The sequence below is a fragment of the Cibotium barometz genome, chromosome 5 (genome assembly GCF_041138505.1).
Source record: "Cibotium barometz isolate CiBa-2024 chromosome 5, ASM4113850v1, whole genome shotgun sequence".
Classification (NCBI taxonomy): domain Eukaryota; kingdom Viridiplantae; phylum Streptophyta; class Polypodiopsida; order Cyatheales; family Cibotiaceae; genus Cibotium; species Cibotium barometz.
In genome coordinates this window covers 33,989,938-33,995,616 of record NC_141050.1, presented here as the reverse complement: position 1 = coordinate 33,995,616, position 5,679 = coordinate 33,989,938, and the positions used below count along the sequence as shown (strand labels likewise).

General features: G+C 42.8%; 1 long non-coding RNA gene across 1 annotated transcript; it reads left to right on the top strand.

Moving 5' to 3' along the window:
- Positions 1-3,406: 3,406 nt before the first annotated feature.
- Positions 3,407-5,360, top strand: LOC147638389 (uncharacterized). Its single transcript, XR_015265867.1, has 2 exons — positions 3,407-4,082; positions 4,874-5,360. It is a non-coding gene; the product is annotated as an uncharacterized LOC147638389 (long non-coding RNA).
- The last annotated feature ends 319 nt before the right edge of the window (positions 5,361-5,679 follow it).

Genomic DNA, 5,679 nt, shown 5'->3' with positions numbered 1-5,679 from the left:
TCAAGGGCTATGCATAGACTTATGGCATAGACTATGAGGAGACATTTAGCCCGGTTGCAAGAATGGCAACCGTGAGAGTTGTCATTGCTATGGCTGCAGAAGGGTTGGTCTTTACATTAAATGGATGTAAAGAATCCTTTCTTGCATGGTGATTTGCAAGAAGAAGTGTACATGATGCAGCCACCAGGTTATGAGAATGGCAACCGTGAGAGTTGTCATTGCTATGGCTGCAGAAGGGTTGGTCTTTACATCAAATGGATGTAAAGAATCCTTTCTTGCATGGTGATTTGCAAGAAGAAGTGTACATGATGCAGCCACCAGGTTATGAGAGTGATGCACATCCAGATTTTGTGTGCAAGTTACGCAAAGCCTTATATAGCTTGAAGCAGGCACCCAGAGCATGGTTAAACAAGATCGGGGAGTACCTTCTTACCATTGGATTTCAGATATCCACCAATGCAGATTTCTCACTATATGTAAAAAAGACAGATAGAGAGATCATGTTATTAGTCATCTATGTGGATGACTTTGATTATCACTGGTGATAGTGATGCAGACATACATGATGTTAGGATGTTTTTGAAGCAGAATTTTGAGATGAAGGATTTGGGTGAGCTGCGGTATTTCTTGGGCATAGAGGTGGTGAGATAACCTCATGGCATTTTGCTATTGCAGAGGCAGTATGGCTTGGACATGTTGTCCAAGTATGGTATGATAGGCTGTAAGCCTATTTCAGTGCCATTGGAGCAGAACAAAAAGCTTTCCATAGATACAGGTGAGCTTTTGGAGGACCCCGCTACATGTAGGCACATAGTGGGTAGTTTGATCTACATGACCATTACAAGGCCAGACTTGAGCTATGCTATTGGACTTGTGAGTCAGTTTATGCAGGCCCCTAGGAAGCCACACTTGGATGCGGCTAGACGGATCCTTAGGTACATAAAGTCCACAGTTGATTATGGACTTTTCTATGAGGCTGGTACAGTTACATGGGTACAAAGATGCTGATTGGGCTGGTAGAATTGCAGACTTGAGATCTACCAGTGGTTTTATGTTCTCATTTGGGAGTGCTGCTATGAGTTGGAGCAATAAGAAGTAGCCAACAGTTGCCTTGTTGAGTACAAAGGCAGAGTACAGGGGTGCTACTATGGTAGCTTGTGAGGTAGCTTGGTTTAGAAGCTACTGTTTGGTGACATGGGAGAGCCTGTGGATAGGGCAATTGTTATATATTGTGACAACATGAGCAGCATAAAATTGGCCAGTAACCCAGTATATCATGCTAGAACAAAGCACATTGAAGTGCATTATCACTTTGTGAGGGGAAGGTTCTAGTAGGAGATGTAGATCTGGTATATGCCAGCACAGAGGATCAGGTGGCTGGCATCTTCACAAAGGCATTGGGCACAGAGAAGCTCCACAAGTTTAGGAGCTTACTTGGAGTGCAGTGTGTGGAGTTGAGCTCAAGGGGGAGTGTTGAGATATCGAGCTCAACTAGTGCTACGGCGAACATTGATGACCCGCCTGGGTGATAGCTTCCGCATCTATACCACTGGCATGGTTGGTAAGATTATGGGTGATATACGGCCAATGGGATGACAGGCTGTGTGACAGCCATTTTGGATTACTAGAGACTAGCATAGTTATAGTGCCAACTCATTTAGTCGGGTTCACATTATGGACCGACCCTTGTATGTTGTAGTAGTTGAGTACTAACCCATATAGTGTGTACTATTATCTTTATGTTGTGTTGGTTGAGTAGAGAAGAAGAAGATAGAAGAAAATTCAGCTATCCATCTCTCTCTTGTGTCTTGCTCTCTCTTGTGTGTGTGTGTGTGTTTGCTTGCTAGGGTTTGAAGCTCTCCCTCTCCCCCACATTCTCTTTAAATAAGACTAAGAGAAAATCTATAAAGCTTGAGAAAATCTAACCATTCTAGAGAGAGAATGTCTATCATTTATGGAATTTAGTTCTATAGGAATTGGATTAAAGGAAGACTTAAAGAAAGGGTAGAAACATGCATGGAAGCAACCAAATTTAGAGGAGAATGGTTTAAGGGGAAATAACTTTAAATCTCCCCCTCGAAGGAATCTAAAGAGAGATGATGTGGACCCATAGAGAGAAAGTCAAGTGTAATTGATGATACCATGGAATAAAGTTTAAGGAAAGTTTAAGCTTGAAAGGAAATTACATGAATCAAGACCGTTATGGAAAGGATAAGAGTCTAAGCCAATGTCCAATAAAGGCCTAGGGGGAGAGTGTTAAAATTCTCTATAAATTCTATATAGAAATTGACCCAAACATTGGTGCAGAGTTTATTTGAGGTTAGATGGACTTTTCTAAGGATAAGAATAACCTTATGTAAGGGAAAGATAGAAAAAGGATTTGAGAAGTTTGGGACTACCTTAATGAATCGCATGAACCCAAACTTTGCTTGGAAAGTTAGGAGCTTTATCATCAAGAATATAATTATTACCTTGGATCAAGATCTTCAAATAAGGACTGGAATATGATCTTTTGAATAGCTTATTATCTTGAGAAATAGAGAAATTGAAAATACATCTAGAAGACCTATGGCTTCAGAGGAAATGTCTTAGGATTGATTAAGGACTATAGTTAGAAATGACCCTTACAAACCTAGTGCCTATGGCTTAAGGGAAGATGAATTTGGGAATTCGAATGTTTATTCAAAGTACCAAGAAGACTTGAATAAGGACTTGTCAGTTTGGGAAACATATTTGGAGATTTGATGGATAGCTAATATTGTCTCCTCATTGGGGTTTGCGATGGTTTACCCCGTTTTGCAATCAATGCATGGTTACTTGATTATGTTTGATACTTGTTTGGATGCTATTTATTGAAATATTGTTTGATGTGGAGCTTACGAAGGTACTCCACAAGCTGATGTGATGTTGTGCAGATGTCATCCAAGTGGTGAATTCTATCATGAAGATGGTCCTTCGAGACCTTGACCCATGGTTATGCTCCTAACATGTTTGGTGTGAGGATAGAGGTGGCTCCTAAGTGTCATTATGCCAGGCATGGTCTGGGATGGATATACATGTCAGTCTCTAGACTCTTATGTGATCATGGACCTAGAGTGTTCGTGCCATGGGAATGGTATGGCCATCATAAGCGGCTCCTACAGATCTCGAGTGTGAGACTTTGGGGCTCCTCGCCGGACGGTGGCACAAGTTAGAGTGCTCGGGCTCAATGGTTCACATCTTCCTAGTCCAAGGAGTAGAGGTGTGGGCGAGAAATGTGACATTATTTTATATTTGATACTTGGATAGTATTCTAGAGTTTCATTATGATTTTCAATATGTATGTTTTTCATTACATTTGATGTATAAAAGCTTTAAGTTAAATGGCAGATTTCAAAAGATTTATATGCTGTGCATGGAGACATCCACTAGAGAGAAACAAAATACGTGAATAAGAAGTCTTTTTCATCCTATGTAGTTAGCCTGGTGATGGTGCCAACTTTGTTCTCATATGGGAGAGGGTTCTTCAACAGGATGAGGGGTGTTGCCTTGAATGCGATATATTGCCTTTGTTCTCATATGGGAGAGGGTTCTTCAACAGGATGAGGGGTGTTGCCTTGAATGCGATATATTGCCTTCACAAGCACAGTGCATTTGTGTGTATAGCTAGGCACAGTGCATTTGTGTGTAGCCATCACCTGCAGAGTGCATTTGTGTGAAGTGCTTGGTGCATGTGAGTGGGTCATGCCACATGGGTAGTGCAAGTTGGTGAGGCAAAGAAAGGCACATGAGAGAGAGAGAGAGAGAGAGAGAGAGAGGGGGGGGGGGAAAGAGACGTATAAACAAAGCAATAATTTGGGGCATAAAGTGGAATGCGTGGCGTCAGGCAATTAGAAGTTCGTCCAGCAAAAAAGGGGACAAGGGCCCCTGCCCGTATTTGGTGGCAAAAAGAAACTAATTACCTCACAAAAATGGGGCCATATCATATCCCTAGTGTTCGCGTTTTTGCGGCTTAATTTGGGTTACGCTCTTTTGGTGGGGGCGTGCCGCTTCTCTTTATCGACCCTTCGATCTCCGCCATAGCTCTCTCGCCCTTCTTCCAGGTTGGTCTCACTCCCTACGCCTTTCTTCTCCTGCTCTGTATGCCTGATCTGCACAGTTCATCCCGCATTTCGTGTTTTGTTCTCTTTTTGTGTGTGTGTGTGTGTGTGAGAGAGAGGGAGAGAGAGAGAGAGAGAAAGCGCGAGAGAGGGAGATGTTGCAGGTCGGATAAAGAGAGGGAAAAGAGAGTTTGTTCTTGGGCGCGCGCGCACACTGAGAGAGAGAGAGAGAGAGAGAGAGAGAGCAGTGTTCTGAAGTTGTAGGTTAGGGGGGTCGTATGTGTGTGTGTGTGTGTGAGAGAGAGAGAGAGAGAGAGAGCGAGCATAGCATGGAAGATGTTTTCCAAAAAGAAAGAGGAGGATCCAAGATGCATATGCATAGAGAGGAAGAAAGATCTGTCTATATGTGTGTAGAATTCTTACGTGTGTTTGTGTGCGTGTGCGTGTGCGTGTGAGAGAGAGAGAGAGAGAGAGTGTAGCCTGGAAGATGTTTTCCAAAGAGAGAGGAAGATAGCAGATGCAGCTCATACGCATAGAGAGGAAGGTAGATCTACTGTGTACAGAGAGAGAGAGAGAGAGAGAGAGAGAGAGAGAGAGAGTATGTATAGCATGGAAGATGTTTTCCAAAGAGAAAGAAAAGGATAGCAGAACCAGGTCACATGTGTAGAGAGGAAGAAGATCTAGATGTGTAGAAATTTGTACGTGTGTGTGTGTGTGTGAGAGAGAGAGAGAGAGAGAGAGAGAGAGAGAGATCTATCAGTATACAGCTCACTTCTCTGTATTTGTCTGTGCAGCCTGAAACGGAAACACTCCATATGTTGTTCTTGAAATGAGTTTGGTTTGCCTTGCATGCCATGCAATGGATACCTCGCCAGAGATCATGCGGAGTTACTCAACTCGATCAGATACAGAGGTGTCATGCTGTTGGACTACCAAGAAGTCGTCCCCACCTCCTACAGAGCCTACCTTAACTGCAGGATCTATAGGGTCAAGGGTGGCTCCTGTGCCACCCCGAAATGCCGATGCTTCTGATACTCCTCGTCTTACAAGATGTCATGCAGTGAGACGGGACCTCTTTAATGACTGGAATTTTGAAGAATTTATGGCTGGGTGTGCTTGAATCTCTTTGATAAAGGGCAGCTAAACCGCGAGTTGGATAGTGGCACCTTGTTGGAATGGCCCTTACTTACTTTTCTTATTTATTTGTATATGCCTTTAGTCTTGCTAAAGTTTGATATTCTTTGAATTACTTACATATTAAAATGGATTTTCTATTTGGTGCATAAGAGTCTGATGGGAGTGGATTTGCTTGATTGAGCCTCTTGGAGGCGGCCACATTGATTGACCTATGACTTCGCTCATTTTTTTTTAAATTTGAGAGAGAGAGAGAGAGAGCGCGAGTTTTGATTGTTCCTGAGAAAATGATTTGCCTCCTATGGCATCAAAAGCAGGATTTGAAAGCACATGTGGTGAGCCATATGCCTGTGGAAGTTTGAAGAAAAACTAATGTACAAGAGGAGCTCGCCGTGGGCCACCTCTCAAACTGAACTCAATGCCTATTTGGAAAAGCAAAGCCCTACACCTGATGGTCAATATTAGT